Raw genomic sequence first — 13,059 nt, forward strand, 5'->3', positions numbered from 1 at the left:
TTTATCTTCTAACAATGATCATCCTTCTCTCTCTCTATCTTTGAAATGCTCGATGTAGACTTAAAGGGTAGGGAAACTTCTAAGAAATATATCTTATTATGCATAAAAACAGCGAGTTCAATCCGCCCCCTTACAATGAGGACGACAAGCTGACTTTCAGGATGGCTCACTGACTGTGATACATTAGCTGCCTGCCGTAATGAATGCACTTGGTAACCTACTACATCGTTATAAATCACACGGCCGCAGCAAAGGCACCTGACTTAGTGCCTAATATAAAGTAGGCACTAAATAGCAATTAATTTTCTTGATTTATGGCACCTGTTTACTAACGTCGGTTGGACCACTTCGTCCAGGCATTCACTTGAGTGCCAGGAAGATAAGGGTCTGTGCGGATCTTAAAGGCTTTTAAGCCAGCTCAACTCTTATCTCGTTTTTTTTTTATTCTTATAAATATCTTAAAAAGGTCATTTTTGAAGGCGAACTAAAAATGTCGCCACATAAAAAGCTTTTGATAAAGATGCTCCGATTTTGTTTTTCAAAGTTAAAAAAATTCTCACTTGGCTGAAAAGTTAGCCTTTATCGAATAATCACTAGGGAGTGATTATTCGATAAAGCACACTTTTGTTGCAGAGTTGAAGTTTACAGCGTTCAGTGGATTATGATAATAAATTTAATGTGGGTCACCTCTCTATCTATTCGCTAAGGAATCTTTAATATTTTCATAGATCGTTCACTTGGTCCTACGGCAAGATCCAACCTCTTTTGAACTGAATTAAAGCGTTTAGCATAAATTAAAACTATCCGTTGTGACCCTTGATTAGAGTTAATTACTTTTAGGAAAACTGAGACTTTCTTACTAAATCAAAAAAAAATCTTTACTAAATTTAAATAATCAAAGAAATCGAGTGTGCTGTATTTCTTTGATTTTGGCGTAGACTTCACTGAAACCATGTATTCAGACTGATTCGTGCGTGTCCATCACTGAACGCTCGAATTGGTATCATGGTATGGGATATATCCTATTGGTACAGACTGGATCCGCTCAAATTGTTAGAAGTTCGCGTTACCTCCTCCAATGAACATCTTTCTGTCCTATTGGACCAATACTCCCTACAATGCTTATTTTTTACCAGAAACGGCATGAATTCTATCGAGATGACAACGCAACTATCCATCATGCAAAATCTATATCTGAATGGTTCGAGGAACGTTCCCAAGAATTTCAGACTCTGGCTGCCTAATTATTCAGATCTAAACCTTGGTTGCTCTCTACCGGCCACAACTCAACCGATCCTGATGGAAGATATTCTCATCAAGGAAACAGCATTTCGGCTTCGTTGCTATCTCTCTGTTACCGACCACAACTCAACCGCTAACAAATATCCTGATGGAAGAATGGTCAAATTGACCTGAGAGATAACTCTGGCAAAAGGTGGCCTTACTGGACATTGAATGAATGTTTCTAATTTTTAGCCGGTGAGTGTACATTCTTCAGTAAAACCATTTCAAAGAGCTATGGAGCAAATCATAAATTATGGAAAGTAATGAGAGAGGGTAACACAAATGTTATTTAAGTTTTTTTTTTTTAATTACATTCGATTATTTTTCAAGGTGTAACAGATTGGCCTGTCTGTCTTTCAACCAATCGTAGACCAAATACAAGCAAGGAAATCATAAAAAGAAATTCGGAAAGCTCTCATTTAATTATCTGGACACTTCCAGTATTACAAATAAGGCCAACAAATTCTATATGCTTAAAACTTCAAATATTTTACACCAAGACAAAATAAAGAACTTTATATTCTTATAAAAAAAAAAATGACACTGAGAAACAGGATTGTCCGCTTCATTTCCTATGAGTAGCAGTTAAGCTTCGCTTCTTTCTTACGCCATTAACGTACTGTGATCTTCAAGGAAGTCGTGTATTTTCATTCTCAGCTCTAATCAAAAGCTTATTAAGAATTTAGAAAATTACTTCTTCCTCTCCTCCTTTTCTTAAGGAAGACGACTTGAAGTGTCGAGCTGATGCTCCCTCTTATAATACCGTCTACTACCATGGCGACAACGACACGGCTGCTGACTATGTCGACAAGATCTATAACCAGTTCCGCTTGTCACGACACGTCCTTCCGCTGACCCGCCAGGTTTATTGAACGCTTTGCTCTTAATCGATAGTCTCTGATTTCCTCTTTCTTTTTTCATTTACCTCTTACTTTCTGAAATAACGAAAGTATTCAATATACCAAACTTTCATTCCAATTCGATGCCCCAACTCTTGAAGCGCAGTTTCTTAGATTCTTTTTTAATTTTTTTTTATTTGTACAGTAGCCTTAGAAAAGCGGAAAGATTTATGTACATATTTGTAGTTTAATTCTAAGCAGAGCGAACGACCGATACACTATATTCCCTGTCTGCTTATATTAAATTATATTACCAATGGCTTATTTGTTTACTTCGACAATTTATTACCAGACAGACGGCAACATTCTTCTATTGTCTGTATTTTACTCTTTACAGTCAGATTTTGTTTTATTTCTTTCTTTTTTTAAATAGACACTGTCCACGATCAATCTTTTAGATACGTACAGAATTTGAATCACCTGTTTTGCATAATTCAATCTACTCGGAACACAGCGAAATAATAACCACTGATTGAAACAGTGGAAGGTGGTTTTTCGGAGAAGAGGACACCGTATTATAGATTTATAATACACTCAAACAATACAGTTTGGTTTAGGGCAATTGTTCGATGTCTCCTCGCGAAATAAATTCAAAAATTACCTTCCTAACCGCAAGCCTTAATAAAAAAAAATAAATGGATATACAATTCAATGGTTTGCTGCATTACGTCGACTTCGTCTATCAACGTTATACGCACGTGATTTTGTTTTCTGGGTCACAATTGAGACTACATTTAGCATTTCATTTAGAAAAAGAAGCAATGCTTATTCTAGCATCCTTCCAGAAAACATTTAATTCTGAGTAATCGCAATCCATACCCTATCCGTTTCGTCTGTGTATTTTCAAGTTTTCAAAATTCTATTACTTACACGCGATTTAGCCAACCCTTTGGTCAACCCTTTTATTTAAATACCTCATTCAGATCATTGAATTCTTAATGATTGTTTCTCCAAACGTTTGCTCGATTTGCTTCCAGTCGTCAGTTGAGGGGAGGCGACAAAAAACACGCCAACTCAGAACACCTCCAATCAGGACGGAAGTTCGTCGAACACCTGTCATCAGGGTCTACTTCCAAAATATCAGGTCCATTAGGAACAAACTAGACTCAGCAGAACAGATCTTTCTCTCCCAGGTCGCTGATGTGGTCTGCCTCGCAGAAACGTGGCTTCAACCTAATCAAGATACACTCTTCTGCTCAGCTATTGCTGGTTACAACATGCTGTCTGCATCCAGGGAGCAATCTAGAGGCGGTGGAGTAGCCATACTGTACAACTCCTCCCTATTCTCATATGAGAATTCGACCTCAACTACAACTGAAGATTTCGAAGCGATTATAGTCTCGCTACGCTTCCACTCCAGCCACATTGATATCGCATCTGTGTATATTCCCCCAGGGCCTACAATTGAAATTATTGAAGATTTGGGGAATTGGCTCTTAAACCATCTTCGTCCGTCTGCACAACGCCTTGTTTGTGGTGATTTTAACCTGCCTCCAAACCGACATCACCTCTTTATCAGGCTCTGGGTGTTCTTCAAATCCATCAACATGATACGAGTCAATGAGAACCCCACCAGGGGATTGAACCTACTGGATCTCGCTTTTGCTTCAACACCATGCACAGCTGAGGATGATCCCATCGCATTCTTCCTGTCTGATCACCAGCCCATAGTGTTGACATGGTCATTGCAGGTGCCAAACTTCAACATCCCTGACAACAAAATAGTCAAATACGTTTCAGCACCTAAATACCTTAATCCTCAACTCTGTGTAGAAGCAGCATCTTGCATTCCTTGGGATGTCCTCATTGACTGCGACCTCAGCCTTGCAGTGACACTCCTGTCTGACTGGATTAAATCCGTCACCGACTATGCTGCCACCAAACGAGTAACAGTAACTCCCCGTTCCAGATCGTGGTGGACTGCTGATCTTAACAACAGCTTCAAAATGAAACAAGTCCTACATAAGAAATGGAAGCATACAAATGACAGTAAAGACAGAATCGCCTTTTCCCGTGCCAGGGCCCACTTTAATCGAAAGAAAGCTGACGCAATCCAAGTGAACCTTAACCGCGCTTTGAGGAAAGGAAAGCCATTCTATGCTGCCCCACATGGTGGATTCAATCACATGCTTGATCCTCAAGAATGGCTCAAAAACATCGCCAGATTTTCAAATACAACCAGGATTTAATTTTGTACAGAAATTGAAATTTTATTGAAAGTAAATCTAAATCATGACTCAAACCAGAGCAGCAAAGCAAAGGGCTCAAGCTAATGGGAATGCTGTGGCCCAGGGGAGAACTGAGGGGGGCAGTTGTCCTCTGAATCACAGCCTTGTAAGATGCACTATTTGCTTGATGTTTGCGGAGCAGTCAAGTATGGGACATGATACTGCCATGGGGGATGTCTTTGTGTGTGTGCGATGCAAGGAGTGTAAGGAGATAAGGCGACAACTCAGCGTTGTTATGGGCCTATATGAGAGCTTGAAGGATAGGGTGGATGCCCTCGAAGGATTACAAGTGAGGGGCCCATCAAGCTCTCAGCTGCCCACACCAATGCCAGAGCTTGCACTTGGTCATCGCGGAACACAGCGGCAACCCCCAAGGCAGAATGCGCTGGTCCCAAAGGAACTAGTAGTTGTTGGTGACTCTATTGTCAGGGAAACGGGAAACATGCTTTGTAAAAAGGATAGGTGGAATAGGACCAGGGTATGTCTGCCAGGGGCAAAAGTTGATGACGTTGTAGAGCGGATATCATCTTTTAAGGGCACAAAAGGTGATATAGTTGTACACGTTGGCACTAATGACATTAAGAGTAGGAGACCGGCGGAATTACTTGACAAGTACAGGTCACTGATGAAAAAAAGCCGTGAATTAGGGTTGAAATTGAAAGTGTCTGCAATTCTGCCCAGACACGATAGGAGGGAGTATATGATGAGAGCCCTGTCAATCAATTCGGCCCTGGAAAGATTGTGCAGGGCTCAAGGGGTAGAATTTTTTTCAGCCTGGTCTGTACTTGTTAACAGGAGAGACTGCTTCTACAGGGATGGGATACACTTAAATAGAAAGGGTGCAAGAATGTTTGCTGATGCTATCGAGGCAATGTTAGGTGGGTCGGAAAACTGCTAGATTGGGGGGATACAAGGACTAATAGATTAACAGTAGCCACTGGCAGAGGTGAAAGTGATTCTTGCACTGCTTCTATTGGAATGAGCCGCAGCCTGGAAAATAAGATGCAGGATATTTCAGAGACTGCTGGGAATCATTGGGGTACAAGTAAACACATGGGTTGTGTTAGGGTAGCTAAGAAAAAGAACAGGTGCATGTATACTTGTGTGTACACCAATGCTAGGAGTTTAGTAAATAAATTTGATGAATTTGAGGTATTGCTCAAAACATCAAAGGCAGATATTGTGGGGATTTCAGAGACGTGGCGTCACACAGATATAAGAAATGCAGAACTGGAATTTGGGGAGTACAATGTCTACAGAAAGGATAGACAGGATAGGAAGGGAGGAGGGGTTATGCTATTAGTTAAAAAACACATAAAATCCAAGGAAGTGAAGCCAGTCGACATCGCTGGACAGTGCAGTGTCGAGTCAGTTTGGTGTGACATAAGCATTGGGAGATCAAAATTGAGAGTAGGAGTGTGCTATAGGCCTAATGACTCTGATGAGTATAATAAGAAACTGTTCGGAGAAATAGAGTGGGCCAGTAAATCAGAGAGTCTTATAATGGGGGATTTTAATTTCCCAGATATTGACTGGAATTTGGGGGCTGGTCACTCACACAGTAGCAAGGCTTTTGTGGATTTATTGGATGATTGTTTTCTACATCAGCATGTTCGGGAGGCAACTAGAGGGAGTAATACTCTTGATTTGATTATCAGTAGTGATTCTTCATGCATTAAGAATCTGCAGATAAATGAACCACTTGGTGGCAGTGATCACAGTGTGCTGAAGTGGGAGTTACTCAAAGAGGTAACTACCATTAGGGGTAAAGGGAAGGGGTATTGCTTTCGTAAAGGCGACTACAATGGACTGAGACAGTATTTAAATTCTATACAGTGGGATCAACTGATGATATTGCCAACAGCAAATTCAAAATGGGAAGCATTCAAAGAACTTATCGTGGAAGCTACTAGGCTTTACATACCAACTAAGAAATATTGTTCAAGGTTTAGGCCTAAATGGTTGTCAGATGAACTAATGAGGCATATGGCAGAGAAGAAAAATGCATGGGATACATACAAATTAACACGTGACACGGATGCCTATGATAGATACAAGTTGATCTGTAACCAAGTTACAAAGGAGGTTAGGCAGGCGAAGGCAGATTACGAGAGATCCTTGGCAAGGGATGCGAAGAAAAACAGCAAAGAGTTCTTTACTTATGTAAACTCTAGAAGGAAGGGGATGAATCAGATTGGTCCACTTGAGATCGATGGGTCAACTGTTGATGACCCTGCTCGGGTAGCTAACAAAACTAAATGAATATTTTGCATCGACATTCACACATGAGGAGTTATTCAGCGAGGGGAATGCCAGAGGTGTATTCAACTCTAGCAGTAAGCTAGAGAATCTTGTAATAACTGAGAACAAAGTGGAGGAGAAATTGTTGAAGATAAACACAAGAAAGGCACCTGGGGTGGATGGGATCTATCCAGTTATATTAAAGGAGGCAGCAAAGGAGGTAAGCAAACCCTTAGCCATAATTATGAGAGCTTCCTTGGACTCAGGGGAGGTACCCATTGACTGGAGACGTGCAAATGTGACCCCAATTCACAAAGGGGGATCAAAGGCTGACACAAGTAATTATAGACCTGTGAGTTTAACTTCTGTTCCCGGAAAATTAATGGAGGCACTGGTGAAAGAAGCACTGCAGGATCATCTAGACAAGACTTCAGTTATAGCTAGGACACAGCATGGTTTTGTTAAGGGGAAGTCTTGCCTGACCAATTTGATTGGATACTATGATGCAGTCACAAAAGAACTGGATGCAGGGAATAACTTTGATATTATATACTTGGATCTTAGAAAGGCTTTTGATACTGTTGCACATGGAAGACTGCTGCACAAATTGGAGCAGTGTGGCATTGGAGGCAAGTTGCTGCTATGGATAAAGGGGTGGTTGAGGGGGAGAAGACAGAGAGTGGTAATCAATGGACACTGCTCATCGTGGACTAATGTTATTAGTGGAGTCCCTCAGGGTTCAGTATTGGGGCCTTTATTGTTTTCTGTATTTATAAATGATATTGATGATGGTATATCAGGCTTAATGTCCAAGTTTGCAGACGATACGAAGGTTGGCAGGGTTGTCAAGGACACTACTGACACTATGCTGCTGCAACAGGATTTGGAAAGGTTGAGCAGATGGGCTTCGAGGTGGCAAATGAAGTTTAACATTGACAAATGTAAAGTACTACATATGGGAAACAGCAACCCCAGAGCAACGTATCAACTCTGTGGTACTACACTGACAGTGGTAGAGAATGAAAGGGACCTGGGGGTGGTGGTGCAGGCAGATATGAAGTTCTCTGAGCAGTGCAGACGAGCTGCAAGAGTAGCTCATGGTGTATTGTCAATGATATATAGGAATTTTTCTAGCAGGGATAAGGAGGTGATTATTCCCTTGTATAAGGCAATGGTCAGGCCACACCTAGAGTACTGTATACAGGCCTGGAGGCCTCATTTCAGGAAGGATGTAGAGCTGCTGGAACGAGTACAGAGAAGGGCAAGTAGATTGGTGAATGGGACAAAGGGGTTCTCTTACGAAGAAAGGCTTAAGTTTTGCAAATTACAGTGTCTGGAAACTAGGCACCAGCGGGGTGATCTGATAGAGGTGTACAAAGCCTTGAATGGTTTGAGCATGCTCAATGCTGATGGGATTCTTCCTCTAGCTCAGAAAAATCACCTGAGAGGGCATAAATTCAAATTGAGGAAAGACAGATGTAGGATAGATGTGCGGAAATTTGCCTTTAGCCAGCGGGTGGTTGGTGGGTGGAACAGACTTCCATCCCTTGTCGTGGAAGTTGATAGCCTAAATAAGTTTAAGGCTCAGCTGGACAGGTATTTCGAACGAACAGAGGGGTGAAGTGGAAGTGGTTATTTTTATTTATTTATGTTACTTTTTTTTTTTTTTTTTTTTTTTTTTTGGCTGATGCTGCATAAGCTTGCTTTCTTGCATCAAATGCCTCTACTAATGCTAATGCTAAATGCTAACCACAGTCCCATCTACAGTTGTCCAGCCTGACTATGAAAACCCTTCAGATGTCCTAGGGACTATCCAGATCACGGAACAGGAGCTCATACGTGCCATCAATTCCCTTCCCACAACAGCCACTGTTGGGGAGGATGGAATTCCACAATTTATGATCAAATGCTTAAGCACATTCATCATAGGCCCTCTTCTCTCGATCTACAACAGATGCCTCGCTGAGCATTATTTTCCACCCCAGTGGAATAAATACGGAGTGTACCCCATCCCCAAAAACCAATTTGCCTCAAACGTCAGCCAGTTCAGACCCATATCAGTTGCCTCTTGTCTGTTAAAAACTCTTGAAAAGGCTTTGCTACCCACAATCACTCAACAAATCCTCCAGACGAAACCACCTGAAATCCATTATGCTATCGCAGGAAAATCATCAATCACTAACTTGGCAGCCACCACAGAACGCATTCTCTCAGCCTTCGAACAAAGAGCTGAGCTAGCAACCACATACCTCGACATAAGCGCAGCCTTTGATGCCATGTCGATTCCGGCCTTGCTCCTCCTACTTAAGGAGAATTTTCACATTCGAGGTGATATGCTGTGCTTTTTGGAATCACTTCTCAGTCACAGAATACTTATTCTCCATCGGCAGCAACATACCCTATCCTGCGACATTACTGCTGGAGTACCGCAGGGGGGTGTCCTGTCTGGTGTCCTGTTCACAGCCATCATCGTGCCCATTATTGCCTCAACGAATGGTCTCCTATGCTATGCCGATGACTTCAAACTGCTGACTCCAATTAACCCTGGCGACGACCCCGCCCAGCTTAGCAACAGGATCAATTCCCAACTTAAGGATCTAGAATTGTACCTGGCAAACTTCAATCTAAAAATCAACCCTCTGAAGTCTGCTCAGGTTATATTCTCCCTTAAATCCATGCCGACAGTACTCAACGTTTCACTCGCAGGGGTACGAATACCAAACGTACCCTCGCACACAGACCTTGGCGTTCTGTTCTACCAAAAGATGTCCTTTGTCCACCAGATCGACAAACTCAGTACCAGATTTTCTCGTCTACGGTGGTTCTCAAAGCAGCAGCTGCTACACGTCCGACATCCTGCCACTGTTAAAAGGTTCATCACCTCCACCGTCTACCCTGCCATTCTCTATGGTGCAGAAATATGGGCCTCTGCTGCACATACAAACCTTAAGCGGGTGTACACTGCTGAATACTGGCTACTGAAATGGGCGAATAACAAGCTTCGGCTACCTCCCGCTACCACAACTACCATGATGGCACAAGCACTCGACATCCCGAGGTTGAAGTTCCTGATCGTTGAAAAGAGGCTGGTCTTCACAGCCAAACTCATCTCAGGCCTAATATCATCTCCAAATATTTGGAATGCTTGCTCTTGGAGGATTCCACAGCCAAGCCTAAGGTCGGTACCAGCACTTGTGGCTCACCACAACAGGCTTGTACTCACCGAAAGATTTCTGCCCAAGCAGATGCTCGCTGCCCTCAACCGTGTGGACGCCGACATCGACACCATAATAAGTAAAAAGAAGGACAGACACAAGTTTATCAAAGCTCTTGAAACCTGAATCACTGCCAACTTGTATTTGTTTTTCTTTATTTGTGTTCAGCTCCTTGTTTTTATGATGTATTTGTATTTCTTTTTGCATTTGTAATCTGTATTTTGTAGCCTTTTGTATGTGTTCGCTATATTTTGTAGCCATTTGAATTTGTACTTATGTTATCTATATGTGAACCCCTGGCGCTCGTCGCCGTGATGGGATATTGTGCTGTAAATCTACTTCACAATAAAGATTTATTTATTTATTTATTTATTTAAAAGGATGTCCTGTGGAATAGCAATTATACAGAAAACTCGAGTCACACGATGAGGTGAAAATACTTGTTTGATTTGGTAAAATTCCCAAAGCAACCTGCATCAATCAACCTTACTCTATGATATTGGCCAGGCCGTTAATAATTAAACACTTTGAAAATTAAAACTCTGAAATTTCTTTACTCTTAATTATATATTAAATAAATTATAACTGATATATTAATTAATTATTAGCAATGTATTGAAGCAACACAAATCGAAACAGCACAAGAGATGTCAAACTCCAGTCACTCCTCGAGTTACGAACACCAACCTGCAACGATCGTGCATGCGAACAAAGTTACTTAAGAATAAACAGTTTAATGTTTCCAAGAATGAAAAAAACTTCCGAGTATTTATTATTTTTTTTTTCTCTGATCGGTTAAAAAATGGATAACGTTTGCTTTATCGACGTTGAATAAGAAAATGAATTATGAGATTAGTTTATAATTCATTGAGTTCCAAAAAAGATCCTGTTGATAGTTTAGCGTCGGTAGTGAAAGTAAATGGTACCTTTGTAGGAAGTCGCGCCAATCATTGCAGAACAACGAGCTGAAAGTTCAGTCCCACAGCAGTTAGAAAGATCTGCAAATTATTAACCATCAAGATAAATTTTTCAGACGCTATAGAGACCTGGACGTGATTACACATTTATCACTATTCAACTCTGTCACCAGCACTGTACCAAAGCGCTTTGCATTCTTCGTTGTAAAATAATCTTTCACGGCTGACGTAGCCCAGTTAGACTCCATGCTTGGTGAGGCACGATTTCCCACCCGAAATCTCACTGAAGGTTTTTTATGGTGCGTGAGAATCCCATAGCGATCGAATCCAAGTTTTTTATAGAATTTGTCATGCCGCAGCAGAGATGTCATTCTCGGGCAACGGCTGTATGTTTTGTTTTGTTTTTTAACTCGAACAAAACCAGGTGTTTCATTCAGAAGATCAGATAAAGCAATTTACAGGCATTATACACCACTCTGCCAAAGGATCGAGTTTTTTCAAGCATAGAAAAATAATCATTATGATAAAAATCAGATTCAAAGATGTTTATGACCATCAGAAGAACCATATCAAAGTCCAGGATCAGCGAGTTTTGCAAAAGGTTTCCGGAGACTTGTAACTTCCTTCAAAGGAGGGAAAACGAAGCATAAACGCTGAGGGTGGTTAACATGTGAGTGAAACGTTAATGCGCAATATCTCTCAAAGTTTCATTAAGGTGATCAGTGCACTTTTATGTGAGCTTCCCTCATCGCATGTGTCAGTTTGTGGAGGTATTTAATCACCAACCAGGTTCGGTACAGTATATCATTATTGGTGGTCGCGTTGACATCCATAATGCGATTATTGAAGTCCTCAATATCTTGGGATCTGAACATTTAGGTATGATGATATCGTAGGTTCTTGGGAATTTTGCAATAAGTGGCGGCACACCGAACACGTAAAGAAAGCAATAATTTTTGGGACCGAGGGATAACAAGACGATAATAACGTAACTTATATATGTGATAAATTTTGATTTTTAAAACAGACTTTATTTAAATGCCATATATGAAAAAGTACAACTTCAGTATAAACTAACTACAGCTTCTATTGAAGACGCCTCTTAGGAATTCCTTCCTTTTTCTGTGAAATTCGAACAAAATCTCTCCAAATTACTTACTAGCAGCGAATCCAATGTGCTGTCACGGAGGACCTCAGAAAATCTAAGAGAAAATCTATTTCTTGTTTACGATGAGTCAATGCTTTGCAACTATCGGGAATAAAATACAGAATTTTATTAGCTACAAGAGAAGCTAATATCAAAAAAATACGGAGACATTATTGGAATCAACTTTCATTCATGAATGTCTCTTCTAAAGGCTACACACGGGATGCAGTATTCCCTCGCTCGTCTTTTCAGAACAATTACACAACTTAAGGGTTCTGAAATACACTACGAAAGAGCTCTTTTTTTTCGGAGCAGAAAGAGGCAGAAATTGAAGAGTGTGACAAAAACTCTCCGATTAGAATTTGTTTCCTAAAATCAACGATTTTGCATTATCTCCAAGTTATCCGAGTCTTGTCGCTGGAAACGTAATGCAAAAGAGGATCCTTGCGGAGAGTTTTCCACGACATGTGGGCTTCTAACTGCACATGGTATTTCAGTAGCAAAAAAGAATAACATTCACCCATAATAGATTTAACCATTTGAAGGGAATCAATGTATATCATCCCATCTTTGTCCAAAAAACGGATGTCATCACCTCTGTAATTGATGACACCATTCGAATTTTCTTGTGGTTGGGAAATCTTCATAATGCTACTGCAGGGACTGTTATCTGGTTTCTGGATTATAGTAACGAATCTAAGTTTCATCCATGTTACCAATTGGCTGACAAATCTCTTTGAATCCTGAGAAATTTCGCAAAAATTGTCTTTGCACAATTCATCTACTTCCTCTTCTAGCCCTGCATCCAATTTTTTTGGTATCGTGTTCCATTTTTTGTTGACGCAATACTTGGCTCATTCATAGGATACGTTTAGTATGTTTCTCATGTACTGTAACCGATTTAGACGATCTTTTAAAATCTGTTTTCTGTAGTGGATACAATTACGGGCTTCATTTTTGGAGATTCTATTTCCCTTTTGAATTCAGCAAGTCCAGCTCTGTCTGTAATGTCTCTCCTCAAGATACCTTTGTCGATTTGCTTCCTGGACAGTCTACAAAGAACTATTTCATTACTGTAGGTCTCGTATTTTGTAAAATGACTGGTTTAAATGGACATTATTTTTTTAA

Source organism: Mastigoproctus giganteus, chromosome 3 (assembly GCF_048544385.1).
Source record: "Mastigoproctus giganteus isolate SK-2022 chromosome 3, ASM4854438v1, whole genome shotgun sequence".
NCBI classification, from domain to species: Eukaryota; Metazoa; Arthropoda; class Arachnida; order Uropygi; family Thelyphonidae; genus Mastigoproctus; species Mastigoproctus giganteus.